Source organism: Carcharodon carcharias, chromosome 8, assembly GCF_017639515.1.
Source record: "Carcharodon carcharias isolate sCarCar2 chromosome 8, sCarCar2.pri, whole genome shotgun sequence".
Classification (NCBI taxonomy): domain Eukaryota; kingdom Metazoa; phylum Chordata; class Chondrichthyes; order Lamniformes; family Lamnidae; genus Carcharodon; species Carcharodon carcharias.
The window spans coordinates 51,697,549-51,713,894 of NC_054474.1; the positions used below are offsets into that span (position 1 = coordinate 51,697,549).

At 39.5% G+C, this 16,346-nt stretch overlaps 1 long non-coding RNA gene across 1 annotated transcript in view; it reads left to right on the top strand.

The window, feature by feature from the left end:
* LOC121280772 overlaps window positions 1-16,346 on the top strand; it is a 70,223-nt gene that overhangs the window by 13,933 nt on the left and 39,944 nt on the right. The window contains exon 3 of the long non-coding RNA XR_005943706.1: window positions 12,660-12,785. This is a non-coding gene — a long non-coding RNA (uncharacterized LOC121280772). The remainder of the gene's footprint in view (window positions 1-12,659; window positions 12,786-16,346) is intronic.

Genomic DNA, 16,346 nt, shown 5'->3' on the forward strand with positions numbered 1-16,346 from the left:
GGCTAAGTTCCCTGTTTTCTCTCACCCTCCTTTCTTAAATAGTGGGGTGACATTTGTAAACTTCTAATCTGCAGAAACTGTTCCAGAATCTACAGAATTTTGGAAGATGATCACCAATGCATCTACTATCTCCACAGCTACCTCTTTCAACTCTGAGATGTAGAGTATTAGGTCCTGGGGACTTATCACCTTTCAGTCCCATTTATTTCTCTAGTACAACCTCCTTACCAATACTAATTTCCTTCAATTCCTCATTCTCCCTAATCCCTTGGATCTCAAATTCTGGGAGTTTTTTGTATCTTCCTCAGTGAGTACAGCCACAAAGTAATCATTTAGCTTCTCTGCCATTTCTTTATTCCCCATCATAAATTCTCCAGACTCTGTCTGTAATGGACCTACATTTGTCTTAGCCAAAGGTTTCTTTTGTACATACCTATCAAAGCTTTTACAGTCCGTTTTTATGTTTTTTGCTAGTTTACATTCATATTCTATTTTCCCTTTATCAATTTCTTGGTCCTCCTTTGCTGTATTCTAAAATGCTCCCAATCTTCGTTTTTACTACAATTTCTGACAACTTTATAGGTCTTTTTCAAAAGATCTTATACAATCCTTAACATCCATGGCTGACTGACTTCTTTTTGGGCTTTTGTGCCTTGACGAATGTATAATTGCTGTAAACTATATAATGCTTCTTTAAAGAACATCCATTGCCTGTGTACCGTCATACTTTTCTATGTATTTTCTCAATCCACTTCAGCTAATTTGCCCCTCAAACCTTCATAGTTTTCTCTGTTCAAGTTTAACTCTCTGGCTTTAGATTAAACAACCTCACTTTCAAACATAATGTAAGATTCTATCATATTATGGTCACTCATCCCTAGAGGTTCTTTTACAACAAGATTATTAATTAGCCCTTTTTTGTTACATAATACTAGATCTAAAATAGCCTGTTCTCTAGTTGGTTCCCTCAACATACTGATATAGAAAACTGTCCCTAACACACGCCAAAAACTCATCCTTCACAGCATTAGTGCTCATTAATTTTACCCACCCTATATGCAGATTGAAGTCACCCATGATTACTGTATTACCCATACTACATGCTTCTCTAATCTCCTGATTAATACCATGTCCCACACTACCACGACTGTTTGGTGGCCTATAAACAACTCCTACCAATGTTTGCTGCCACTTGCTGCTTCTTAGCTCCACCCAAACAGATTCCACATTTTGTTCTACTGATCTGAGATCCTCCCTTACTAATATACGGATCCCATCCATTATTATCAACACAATACCACCTCCTTTTTTGCTTTCCTTCCTAAATGTTGAGTATTCTTGAATATTCAGTTCCTAGTCTTGGTCACCCTGTAGCCATGTTTCCACAATGGCAATTAGATCATACCCATTTACCTCTATTTGTGCCTTTAAATCTTGTTAGGAATGCTGCGTGCATTCAAGGTAGAGTGCCCTTAACTTGTCTTTTTGACATTATTCTGAATTCTAAACTTGGTTGATGCTCGCTTTTGTTTCGCCTGGCTTCTAATTTCACTTCATTGCTACTGTTCTATTTCCCATTACCAGCTTTACTTCTTTCCAATTTGAGCTACTCCTCGGGTTCCCAACCTCCTGACAAGCCAGTTTAAACCCTTCCCAACAGCACTAGCAAATCTCCATGTAAGGATATTAGTCTTGGCCCTGTTAACGTGTAACCTGCCCATCTTGTACAGATCCTGCCTGACCCAGAACTTGTCCCAATGCCTCAGAAATCTGCTGCCCTCCCTCCTACACCAGTTTTCCAGCCATGTATTCAATCAATGAATCCTCCTTTTCCTTTGCTCACGAGCACATGGCACTGTATTTTTTAGATTAATGGTCTTTTGACTATTTTTAGAACATTTTCAGTAATTTCTCCTGTATATAGTTATTCTCCACAGAAGAGTCAATAAATTACTAGGCTTCTGTGATGGTACATGATCTGTGGGAGAAAGAGAGATCTAATGACCTTTCCCCCATGCTTTCTTACGTATTCTGGATTCACCCATGATTGATGAACTTAAATATTTCCTGATGATGTCACTATGATGGGCCAAATTTTCCTGTAAAAATAAGTGAGTTCACAATGCACATCATTATTAATGTGTAAATCAACAATCAAATTCAATGGAACGCCATCTGTTTTGAATCTCTAGAACTTGTTGGTCTCACAAATGGCATCTTGTATATTATGTTGCAAATATTTGATTCCATAATTCATGTGTTTTAGAGGTACAACTTTTAGTTTTAAGAATATAACTTATAGGTTGAGGATTAAAGTGTTAAATGTATGTCAAATGGTACCACTTGGTTGTGGAACTGGTCAACAGGCCTGGCATAATTACAGTTCAGAGTGTTTATTTAATGATGTTAGAATTAGAAGGGAGAAAACTTAAATAATGGATGACCATTCAAGGGAGTTTCTTGGTAGACCCAAGTTGGAGGAGAATTGCCCTGACTTCTTTAGAGATTTAAAATATTCATGTGGATCCCAGAATCAGAAGGCTTGATTTTGAAGATGCTAGATGGTTAGCTGGAACAGTGAGGAGAAATTAAAGTGAACCCCGGAGATCTGTGGTATACTTGATGAATCCCAAAAGGCGAAGTGAATATAAGTCTTAGCAAACGATAATGTTAAGCTTGATCACTTAGAGAAGCAGGCAGTCAGCAATTCAGTTTAAGAACAGGCAGAGACAGTTGCAGCTCAACTCACTGAGTTGAGGGAGAAAAAGAGATAAATGTTAGAGGGTCTGCAGCTAAAGCAGCAAAAATACTAACTCTAGCGTTCCCCATGCAGAATGTGGGTAGGAGCTGGAGTTCAGTTTGAAGACCAAGTTTGTGGGGGAAAGAGGCTGGAAGATTTGCCTAGCTTGGAGCCAGTAGAAGAAATCTACAGTAACAATCTTAGTGAAAACAAGCAGTTAGCTTGGAGGATACAGTGAAGCTTAACCTTGAGCTAAGAAGTCCATAGTTGTGAGGTTTTGGAGAAAAATTGGAGGATTAGCCTAAAGCTAGTGGAAAGATCCCCATGGAATTTCAAACCTCAGAGAATAGCTGGAACACTGGGGAGAAACTAAAGTGAATCCTGGAGAGCTGTGGTATACTTGGTGAATCCTAAAAGGAGAAGGATATATTATAAGTCTTAGCAAAGTATATTGTTAAGATAGTTGTGCTTGCTTGGTTTATTTTTTAATATAAACTTCATCTGACCTCATCATCTCAGAAGACGGCCTCACCATCTTGAGGCCACTTGCACAGAACAACATGTGCCCTCACACACCCTGGGATATCCACCTTTCCCAGAATAGCCCTCATTCTGCAGCCTTTTCACTTGCCAGAGGCCATTTCTCCCCTTCCCAAGCAGGCCCTCACCCTGCAGCCATTGAAAAGCCTTAAGGCTGGTCTGTAGGTAGAGACCTGCCCATGATTCTCCCTAAAAGTGATGTGGTGCTGCCTACGAAGTCTGATGATGACTGGGAGTGCTGTCTGAAGCAGGGTAGGCAAACAAACCTTGAAGTTCTGAGCCAAGTGCAGCTCACCAGGTGCGTGTTGCTTATGTACAGTTGTGAAACATATTGGCGTGCAATCACGCCAACATGCCCGGATGATCGAGTGTCGGATAATTCCGGTGAGCAGGGCTTGTAATGATATGCAGATATATTACAATGAAGTCCCCAATGTGCGGCTGTAGGAAATGCGGCCCGCCATTAATGGACAACACGGACAATTGCAAAGTGGTTTCATGATGTTGTGAAACCAATTTTTGGCCTTCCTGCCATATTAACCACTCATGCCCACCATGATGCCCAACGCCAGCAGGCACAGAAAATTCTGCCATTAGTTTTCCCATGAATTTTATGAAACTGCTGCACTTTGTACATTAGTTGAGTATTAAACTTGCTACAGAAAATCTAATAATAACATAAATACCCTTCTAACTTTGTGATGATTGTTAATGACTGCCAATCAATCTCTCTTGCCCAGAAAGTGAATAATTAAAAATGTGTAATCTCATTCCTCCAGGTAGTGAATTGTTGGAGACATGCCATATTTTAATTTTTGTATTTTTTTTTACTCCCTCTATTAATTCATTCCTTATTTCCCTCTTCTGTTGTTCTCTTCCTTTATTTCCCTTTCTGAGCCTGATTTGACATTGAATTCACCCACTTTAATTAACCGTCCTCAGTCCAACTTCTGTTTCTTTCTCAATTCTGAAATATCATTGGATAAAAAGATAGACTGTTGGTTCTGTTGTTTAATAAGGCCCCAGATGTCCTGCTGTCCATGTTGTGCCATTATTAGCTCGCATTTCAACAACTTACAGGAAAAATAACTTGAGCCGAAGTGTACAAGAAAATGGATGCACTGAGGTGCTCTGCTCCAGTAAATTCCAGCTCTGTATTTAGTACAGCTTTTAGATTCCATTAACTCTGTTGCTAATACTCTATTACCAACACTTTTTTTTTTGTTGATACCATTCCACCCGCATTATTTAATCGATATCCTGCTTAGGGCTCAAATTAGATTATGTTGTCATGTTACTCCAAGCTATTTTAGGATGAAAAGCTGCACAACTGGTGAAATTTATAAGGTGTGTAATTATACTTTTAAGTTCTGTAGGAGCATTAATATTATTCCTGCAACATGAGTCTTTTCAGGTTATTGTTTTGAGTTCCATTGTAACATTTTGACTAGGAAACCATTCATTTCAACAAGAAAAGTCAAACCAGACGCTATGCTTTATTTCTAGAGGGATAGGATTGTAAAGTAGGGAAGTTATGCTAAACCTGTATCAAACCTTGGTTAGACAACAGTTAAGAGTATTGCGTGCAGTTCTGGTTGCCATATTATAAAAATAATATAGAGACACTGGTGAGAGTGCAGAGAAGATTTACAAGGTTAATACTAGAAATGTGTGGCTATACATATTGGGAAAGGATTGACAGGCTGGATCTCTTTTCTCTTGAAAAAGAAAGCTGAGGAATGACCTAATAAAGGTCTTAAATATTAAGCAAGTTTTTGATAAAGTGGATGCAGAGAGAATACTACCTTTTGTGGGGAGGAGCATAACTAGAGGCCATCAATATAAGATAGTTACTGAGAAATCCAGTAGGGAATTCAGAAGAAACTTCATCACCCAAAGAATGCTAAGAATGTGGAACTTGCTACCACAGCGAGTGGCTGAAGTGAATAGTCACGACGCATTTAAGGGGAAGCTAGACAAGAACTTGAGTGAGAAAGAAATTGATAGTTACAGTGGGAGGTTTAGATCCTTGACTAGGACAAAGCAGCCTTCCATTAACTAATGCTGCAGCCACTGGAGAAGTATTAGTAAGTAATCAAAAGTACTTACAACAGGTGCTAGGGCTCATTCCAGGGTGACAGTGCATATGCGTTCCTGTGAGCCAGTAAAGACTTTTGAAATCTTTGTGTGCAGAGATTCCTAAAGCAGCTAGTGATCTGAATATCAATGTTAGTCTCTGAATGGATGCAGTTTATTTGACGGTGGAAGGATTGGAAGAGATGTTGTACACAACTGTTAATGTAGAGAGACAGGGATTGTTAGGCACTCTTCATCAAGCTGCTGCTGAAGTGCTCTGGCTACAGGCAGGTTTTGTAGCCTTACTGATTCCTTGTCATCATCTGTGCCATTGATAGCATCTTGTGCAGAAGCTGCGTGTAGTGAATGTGTCATGCATCTTTTGAGCTTAGTTTTGTAGATCTCATCACACCTTATAATGGAAACTGAACTGATGTTTGAATGTATCAAATGCCCTGTTGATCATTGACTGCGTAATTTTGAGTTTCATAATTCGTTGTTGGACTTTGTAGATTATTTGAAGGTGTCAACAACATTTTTTTCTCTATTCTTTCATGGGATATGGGTGTCACTGGTAAGGCCAGCATTTATTGCCCATCCTTAATTGCCTTTGAACTGAGTCGCTTGTTAGGTCATTTCAGAGGGCAGTTATGAGTCAACCACATTGCTGTGGGTCTGGAGTCACATGAAGGCCAGCCTAGGTAAGAATGGCAGATATATTCCCTAAAATAAATTAGTGAATCTGATGGGTTTTTACAGCAATCAGTGATACTTGTCATGGTCATTATTACTGACACTAGCTTGATAATTCTAGATTTATTAATTGAATTTAAATTGAAACCACATCACCAGAGTATCGTACTGGGTCTCTGGATTAGCAGTTCAGTGACATTACCACTAAGCCACCATCTGCCCACTCTCCCCAGAAAAACTGTTTTTCTGATTTTATAGATTTAGTATTGCAGTGATCCACAATGGAGTCTGTCACTTTTCAATTTATGGAGTAGACATGGTCAACTGAAATGTACAGTGTGCAATGATTTTGTATAATTGACATATACCAGCAGCATGACATTGTATACATTGCACATAACCTGCAAGTTCATCATTGGGAGTTCATTGTGCAGGCATCTGAATTCTGGATCTACAATCTCAACCTATGGATAGAGAACCACACTCGGGACCCTAGAAACTGAACTTCTTAAGCCGCTGTGTATGTCTTATTCTTAGAAAGTGGAAGTCTTTATTTGTACTAAGCTGGATATAGTTGGACAAGATGTTTGCATTTTATAATTCCTTTAGGAGTCTTGAAGAGGCCTGTGCTACAGAAATTTGTGTGTGGTGGCCTTCATAGTCACAAGGGTAATCCCAGTTTTGTACACAGCTAATAGTAAAAGTCATTAAGCACTCCTCTGCTGAGGCATAGGTTTCTGCTACTAGCATTATTCTTTCAAGGCAAAATGGTTGTTAGCATCTAGTACATTTTCTTCTGATCATTCCTCTGCTACAAATTGTTGCTGCCAAAATAAACCTTCCAATATTTTTGCTATTTCATACTAAGAGTTAAAGGGATAATTGTTAAAGAGTTAGTCAATGCTGTCTTTTTATGCTTTTGCTGGGATATGATCTATGGTTCCTCTTTTTTTTTATTCATTCATGTGATGTGGGGGTCGCTGGCTAGACCAGCATTTATTGCCCATCCCTAATTTCCCTTGTTCAGGGGGCATTTAAGAGTCAACCACATCGCTGTGGGTCTGGCATCACATGGAGTCCAGACTGGATAAGGACGGCAGATTTCCTTGCCTAAAGGAAGCAAAACATAATTTTTATTTTCATTCTCACAAGGTTTGTTAATTTTTAATCTTTTGTCATTCATGTCTGTTTATAGTTACAGTTATATGTCTTACTTAGCTCTTCATCATCAATACTTTTAGGATTTGGATCATATTAACCCTCAATCTTTTCTCCAGCAAAGATAATCTGTGCTTCTTTTCTTATTCATTCATGAGATTTGGGCATTACTGGCAATGCCAGGATTTATTGCCTATCCCTCATTGCCCTTGAGAGGATGGTATTGAGTTCTCTACACCTCTCGTTATTACTTGAAATCTTCAAGCCTATATTTATTGTTACTCATCAAAAAGCAAAGTATGGTTGTCTCAAAAACACTTTGACCACATTTGCATTCTGGCATTGGAGCCAGCTAGTGCAGTTTTCTTTTATTGGTGCGAATGTCCATTGCAGATTCAAAGAACCTATTACTTGATACTGACCTTTGCAGTATAACGTTATAGATGAGGTGTTATAGAACCATTATGTTAGATTCTGTATCATTAAACAACTGTCATTGAACTGAAATTCATCAACACAGTATCACCTCAGGCAGTTTTTGGACAGGTTTAGCTGGGAGCAGTAGGTTTAGTTGTTGGCTCATGCTCTTTAGTAGCTATATTTGAGAATGTCAAATTTATTTACCATAGAACACAATTGCAGCATATAGAAAAGGCTTCCACCAATCTGGAGTAACTCAGAAATTAAATGATCAAGTTCTCATTCCCTGCATCACCCATTTTCCTCATGACTAAATCACTTCAATAGATTATCATCATGGAACTAGATGGTATAGTGAGCTACTTAACTTTAATTTTTCAGATCTGGATTCACATCTGTTAGTATCAAGGCCCAATGGAAATAAATTGGGACATTTTGGGTGGTCACAATACAGATTGCCTCATAGTTCAAAACAATCCCTAATTTGATACTAAGTTAGCAATCTCACTGAGAAAGTACATTGGTGACAAGTGTGGGAAACAGAAAAGGCCAGTTAGCTTCACGTCTGTCTTGGGAATGTGTTAGACCGATCATTAAGGAGGTTATAGCTGGGCACTTAGAAAAGCTCAAGGTAATCAGGAAGAGTCAGCATGATTTTGTGAAAGGGAAATCATGTTTAATCAGTTTATTGTAGTTTTTTGAAGGATCAAGGGGAGCTTGTAGACATACTGTACTTGAATTTCCAGAAGGCATTTGATGAGGTGCCACATCAAAGGTTACTACAGAAAACAAAAGCTTATGGTGCAGGGGTAAAGGTATTAGCATGGATAGCAGATTAGCTGCCTGGCAGAAAACAGAGAGTATGCATAGATGGGTCTCTTTTGGATTAGCAGGATGTGACAAGTAGGGCCCCGCAGGGGCCTCAATTTTTTACAATTTACATCAATGACTTTGATGAAGGGTGTGAAGGCATGGTAGCTAAATTTGCAGATGACATAAAAGATAGGTAAGAAATTATGTTGTGAAGAGGACATAAGGAGGTTGCAGACGGATATAGATAAGTTGAGTGAATAGACAGAGATCTGGCAAATGGAGTATAATGTGGGAAAATGGGAAGTTGTTCACTTTGGCAGGAAGGATAAAAAAAAGCAGAGTATCACTTAAATGGAGAACGGCTGCATATTTCCGAGATGCAGAGGGATCCATGTGTTCTAGTACATGACTCTCATAAAGTTAGTATGCAGATACAGCAAGTAATTAGGAAGGTTAATGGAATGCTATCTTTATTATGAGAGGAATTAAACATAAAAGTAAGGATGTTATGCTTCAGTTATACAGGGCATTGGTGAGACCGCATCTCGAATACAGTGTGCAGTTTTGGTCTACTTATATAAGGAAGTATGTAAATGCTTTGGAGGCGGTTTAGAGGAGGTTTACTAGATTGATGCCTGCAATGAGTAGGTTGCCTTATGTGGAAAGGTTGGACTAACTGGGCTTGTTTCCACTGGATTTTAGAAGAGCAATGGGTGAGTTGATTGAAGTATACAAGACCCTGAAAGGTCTTGACAAGGGGGACGTAGAAAGGATGTTTCCTCTTGTGGGTGATTCCAGAGCTAGTAGTCACTGGGTCACCAGTGATGATGAGAATTTGTTTTCTCCTGAGGGTTCTGTGACTTTGGGACTCTCTGCCTCAGAATGCGGTGGAGATAGGGTCATTGAAAATTTTTAAGGCAGAGGTACATAGATTCTTGTTAGGCAAGGGAACCAAAGGCTACCAGGTATAGATGGGAATGTGGTATTTGAAACACCAACAGATCAGCCATGATCTCATTGAATGGTGGAGCAGGCTTGAGGGGCTGAATGGCTGACTCCTGTTCGTATTTCTTATGTTCTTATGTTCCAAAAATGTTTTGCCACATCTTTCCCTGGTATTCCTGTAGTTCTTTCTTGACCTTTCTTAAATATAGTGCCAAGTATATTTGAGTATCTTTTATATTCTAGAAAAAGGTGACAATGATTGACTTCCAACAAGCACAGCTATCTTCTTAAGTGTCACATATGATTCCAGCCACTGGAAAGTTTTTCCTTTGACTATCCTACTCTAACCCCCCACCCAACCATCACCACCAATGGCCTCAGCTTTGCTAGGGCTCCTTGGTGCCACATTTCAGCTGTATGCTGCCTTGAAGTTTGTGGGCATCATATCTCTGGCATTCTGCTCTTGTATTCAAGTCTGAATGAAGGCTATTATGAGGACTGCAGTGCTGTGGTTCTGGTGGAATTCAAACTGCCAATTTGCAATTAGGTTATTGATGAGGACTGCTTGCAATATTTGATTAGGAGAAATGAATAGAATGGTCATTGGGTTAGAGTTGTCCTGCTTTTTGTGGATAGTACATACCTGGATAACCTTTTATATTAATGATTGTTTAGTAGTACAGAACTTGGGTATTGCTGAATAAAGAGACATGCTATCAAAGCTTTTCGTCCTGCACTCATCAAGATAGCTCACAAAAAAATACCAACAGGAACTGGGGAACAATTTATACTGTACGAGAAGAGAGTGCTATTTGATTGACCAGTCAGAGTTCACTTGCCAACCAATCAAATTTCTTACAAGCTATCCTGATGAGTGCAAGATGAAAAGCTTTGATGGCATGTCTCTTTTTACAACAATACCTTCCATATTGTTGGATAGATGTCTCCAACATTACTTCACTGCAATAGCTTGGCTCAGGAGACAGCAAATTTTCACCTGCAGTTCTTCAGCATCGTAGTGGCCTATTGTTTCTTGCTTTCTGTCTCCCTCCCTTTTTGAACAAAGGAATTATATTTGCTATTTTCCAATTTAATTGAACCTTCCCTGAATCTAGGGAATTTTGAAAAATTAAAACCAGCACATCAACTATCTTGCTAGCCACTTTCACGATGAAGTCCATCAGGACCTGGGGACTTGTCAGCCCATAGTTCCAACAATTTGTTCAGAACCACTTCCCTGGTGATTGTAATTTTCTTGAGTTCCCCTCTCTCCTTCCATTTCCTGGTTTATACCTATTTCTGGGATGTTACTTCATCTATAATGAAGACCAATGCAAAATACCCGTTCAATTTATCTGCCATCTCCTTATTTTCCACTATTAATTCCCCAAACTTAATTTAGATATCTCTTTTTAGAAAATATCTATAGAAATTCTTTATATTCCTAGCTATCTTTCTCTCATACTCTAATTTGTCCTTATTAATCTTATAGTCATTCTTTGCCATTTTTTAATTTCTGCCTAATCTTCTGACCTGTCACCCATCTTTGAGCAATGATATGCTTTCTTTAAGTCTGTTACTATCTTTAACTCTTTTAGTTCACCACGGATGGTGGGTCCTCCCCTTGGAATTTTCCTTTCTTGTTAGAATATATCTATTCTGTGTATTCTAAAATATCCCCTTAAATGTCTGCTATTGCATCTCTATTGACGTGCCCCTTAAGCTAATTTGCCAGTTCACTTTAGCTAGCTCCGTTTTCATGCCATCATAATTACTCTTATTTAAGTTTAAAATACTAGTCTTAGACCCACTCTTCTCTCCCTCACACTGAATGTAAAATTCAATCATATTATGATTGCTGTTTCCTAGGGGCACCTTCACTATGAGGTCATTAATTAATCCTGTCTCACTGTACATACCAGAGTTGGCATAGCTCTGAAGAAGGGTCATATGGACTCAGAACGTTAACTCTTTCTCTCTCCACAGATGCTGCTAGACCTGCTGAGTTTTTCCAGTATTTTCTGTTTTTGTTTCAGATTTCCAGCATCCGTAGTATTTTGCTTTTACCAGAGCTAGCATAGCCTGTTCTCTGGTTGTGCACCTGCCATTTGTGGAAAGTAATATCCCAACACAGCGTAATGTCACTGCCCTGGATAGTAATCATCTTCCTCCTCCGACATCCTCTTGAATACATCAGATTAGATTTTGTGAAACTGGTGGGGTCTCCCCAGTGGTTGGAGAACCAGTGCGGAGCCACAGTCTGTTACGTGGGGGAGGCCTGACTGAAACAAGTGCCCTTTAGGCAGGGTAGATGGTAGCATAGTGGTAATGTCACTGGACTGGTCTTCCTGAGGCTCAGCTAATGGCAGCTGGTGGAATTTAAATCCAATTTTAAAACAAACTGGAACTGAAAGCTAGTTTCAGTAATGGTGACCATTAAACCATCATTGATTGTCATAAAAACCCATCGGTTCACTAATGTCCCTTAGGGAAGGAAATCTGCCATCCTTACCTGGTCTGGTCTATATGTGATTCCTGATCCACAGCAATGTAGTTGACTCTTAACTGTCCCCTGAAATGGCCTTGCAAGTTACTTGGCTCAAGGGCAATTGGGGATGGGCAAGAAATGCTGGCATTGCCAGTGCCATCCCATGAAAGAATAAAAAACAAATTTAAGTGGCCACCATTGGGCCTCCCCTGCGATTGAAATCATTGTTGGTGGAAGTCCCACCCACCAAGAGCTGTCGGCCAATCAGCCAATCCCATCAGGGGGCGTGGGAGTAGGACTGATGTCTGCAGGTGTCACAGTACCCAGCAGAGGCCCAGGAATTTCATGGGACCCCAGATCAAACGTGAATGAGGGTGGGATAGGGAGGTCATTTGATCGAGCGGTGGTGGAGGTGAGAGAGGGGAGGGGTGGCTTTTCCCTTGCTGATGCTGGTAAGGCACAGAATGCCTGATAACAAGGGACTTGTTAAATTTAAAGTTCAATTTAGGAAGACCTAATTAACATAATGCTATTATGTGCAATAAGTACTAACCTGCCTGCCCTAATTAAGGTCTTGACTGCAACGAGTAGGTTCCTTGCACACATCCGATTGTACCTGTGTTAAATTCAGTGTTGGAACCGTGCTATAGCTGCAATCCTAAAATCGATTATTTTAGCCAGCCACCCACACCAAACCCACGTGTTCTTGTGGATTAAAATTCCCCCCACTCCCCCCAATGTTTGTAGCTAGCAATATTTTTGTAATTTATGCAACCTTGTCCTTAGGAGCTAGTGACATGTGGATGAACTGATTGGTTTACGTTCCTCTGGGATGATGGTATTAACCTTCCGTAATGTCAGAATGATGAACTTCCATCTGTACTGGTGCAACTCTGGAATCTCTGCCCCTGGGTAAGTTCATATTTCATGCTGGTAGGTGTATTTGGATGAATTTGCTTAAATCTCACTTCCCTTGACCTCAGGGAAACTTGGACCTCCTTGTACAACACACACAAATGCCTGCATAGTAAAGCCATACAATCTTAACTTCATCAACTTCTTTCTTTTGTAGATGCACTTTCAAATTTTACAGGCACCGTTCCCACGTACTTGTTATGGCACAGCTGATGGGAAATGCTGAGCTGCTCAAATTTCAAAGGGAAACTTGAAACAATTGCCACAACTGTTTTACAATTTGTATAAATTTCGAGATGCATGCCTTAAATTCAGTAGTAATAAGACCACCAAGTCTTATAAGTTTCTTACAAAACTAAATTAAACGTTTATTAATAGAAGAAATGTTTATAAATACATAGGTCTACAAATTACTACTATGATAACTTATAAATCCCCTAATTAATCTAAACCTCCAGTTACACTTTCGTTATGGCAACAGTAAGACACACATTTTAAAACACTCAGGCAAAGAAACACGATACCCTGAACAATCCAATTCAAAGTGAGTTTTCTTAACTATAGCTCTTTATAGACAGTAGCTTGAGGCTTAGATGCTGGAGGTTTCACAGTTGCTAGATCTTAGAATGCCTCCCTTGCAAAAAGCCTTCTATCCTTTATCCATATTTTCCCCTTTGAATGCAAATTCCCATTGTTTCATTATGTCTTTGGACTTTACCTTTCTAATAATAAAAATCTCTCATAGTACCAATTTTACCAGTAATCTTTGTGAAAAAGAAACACACTGTTTCTGAACTTCTCCTGGCTGGGTGAAACATTTCACCCCTCCTTTGAATTCAACTAGTCTGTTTTATTTAAAAATGCAAATGTTCCCTTTACACCTATATCTACCTATTTTCAAACCTAGCTTATTTTCTAATACATCAAAGCCTTCAGACCAGTTGCCTTTAATTCAATTAAGTCTCTCTCTCCCTCTCTCTCTTACACACACACACAGACTGACCTATAGACACAGAACCCACTATTACTCTACAATAAATTACTTTACAATAAATTCCAATAACATTATGAAAATTATTATATCTTCCTGGCAGTACTAGGTAAAGAACTCCTAAATTATCTACTACAAAAGACTAACAGGAACTATTAAAGGAAACAGAATTACTAGAGGAGGCAGAACTAACCTAAAAAACTGAAAACTGAGGACTGAACGTTCATACCAAGTATTCTACCTTATTTTTTAAAAACAACATTCTCATTTCTATTGATCAATCTGAGTGACATGTTAGAACAATTGAAACTTTCTGATGTTAACTGCCTCAGACAGCCTTGATGGTACCCCTGAAGCATAGGTATCTAGACATACCAAGTCACTTGTTTACTCCCTAGCTTATTGGTTGTTTTGCTAAGAATCAGATTGTACAGATTCAGATAAGGCAAGACATCTTAATGTTCCCCCTTAACAAATCATCTTTGAGTCTGTGGTCTTACTGACTCATCTTCTATTCCTGGTAAGTTTTGTTTCTATTAGCCCTTGCCTTAGCGCTTTCATTTCCCAACATTCTCTCTGATGACTGACTCAATTTTGAGGATATATTTAATGCAATTCTTTGAGCATTTCACTTGCATCATGATGGGCCCATCAGAGAATGCTGTGTGGGGCATAGAGGATGAATACGGACATTTTTCAAGGGAGATTTGAGCCTGAGAAGTGGCCGGATAGGAAAGGCTAAGAAAAGTGATGGGTTACAGCTGGAATCAAGGAAATGAAATCCTTAAGCCAGGGAGGAGAAAGGTGGCATAACCTGTTGAAGGGAAGAATGGGAGCGTGGAGAGAATGTTGGGTTGAAAGTAAGAAATGGAGATGGATGTAATGAGCTTGGATTCACTAAATTGATTAAGCTTCTAGCAAATAATCTTTAGATATATTCTGGTGGATTTCCAATATTTTTAACACAGCTCCTTTGGCCAACAAAAAATATTTTTTTTGAAAGTGGATGTATTTAAAATACAACTGCTGCAATCAAAATTTAAATATTTAATATTTACAGTTGGTTGCTGAATACCAGGAATGTATACTTACTATTTATCTTTCTTGCTGCATTTTAAAATTGACAATTTATAGTCCTATAAGTCCATAATAGTAAGCTTCAAACTACAGATGCCTTATTCCTTGGTCTATGAGCATGTATCGTTCTAGACTGTTTCTATTTTCAGCTCAGACTGCAGACATGAAATACAACCTGGTCTGGGTTCTGTAGTTCTGTCTAAATGCAGCTGTAAAATGATGCTGCGTGCCTTTCATAAGAAGATTTAGAATGTGTAAGTTGGCAGGAGTTCCACTGAGAGCTCATCCCTGGCCCTTTTTAACAGGCCGCCAAACCATAGTATTTCTTTTCATTGACATGGTGACTTCCTATGAAAGGATGATCGGACTGAGGCTAAGCATTCTGGAGGTCTAATCTAACCTCTTCTGAATGTACATGGTTCTTGCACATCATGATGAAGCCGATTTGTACATTGGGCCACACCTTCAAAATCTCTGTGATCCTACTTTGCCATTGTAAGTGTAAAATGGCAGCATATGGAGCGCCAACCTCAATGGGCTGGATTGTGATGCCACTTATGAGCTGCCAGTATTTACCACAGGTGGACAGAGTGAAAATCAGCTCCCTGATTTCCTGACCTGTATCTTAAAGATTATCTCTTTGCCATCTCCAGAGCTTCTATAGCTGTTGATGAATTGAATCACTTCCATGTTTCCCTCAACTTTTAGTTGCCTATCTGCTATCTTTCCACTATTTACTTGGAAAATTATCTGCAGCTCCTTCTGGAACACCCCGTCAAATTCCCAATTTCCTGTCCCCATGCCCTCCAATCATGATAACAGCATTGCTGTGGGTAACCTCTTCAATGGCTCCTTTACTTCTGTTGTCTAATTCCCCTGGTACTATTTCTATTGTCAAATGGATTGCAAACTTGAGTGTGACTAGCTGATGAATGGCTCGATCATTCAGTCCCAATTTGGCCAGACGATTTTAAGGATGTGATGAAGTGGGGGTAATAGTTCAGCATGCTTTGGGAGGGTTGAATGAACTGTTGACTGGTGTTACTTAGAGAGGTGGGGAAAGATGAAGAGATGTATCTGCCTTGCTGCTCACATGGGCTTATTAATCCTCTTTCTATATTGAACCCTGAGGGTCATGGTATTGGTACTGACCCACTTGACCACCCTTGTTTAGGTTTGCTGACATTGGCCTTAGGGACTCTCCTAATGCTGGGGCAACAGCATTTGTCTCCTGGCACCCACTTCCTCCAGGAGGGCATCAAGAAAGCAGGGACGGCCCTTCGACTCTTTGCAACCAAACATGTCTTCCTAAATTGTTCAATGAAAAACACAAACAGGAAACACAGCCTTGCTGTAAAAGAAGTACCCCTGCATTAACTGTAGTCAAGTCATGCCCTGGAAATTGCACAAGTCCAGGTCTGGAATGCACTGCCTGGAAATGTGATGGAGGCAGGCTCAATCGAGGCATTCAAGAGGACATATAGATGATT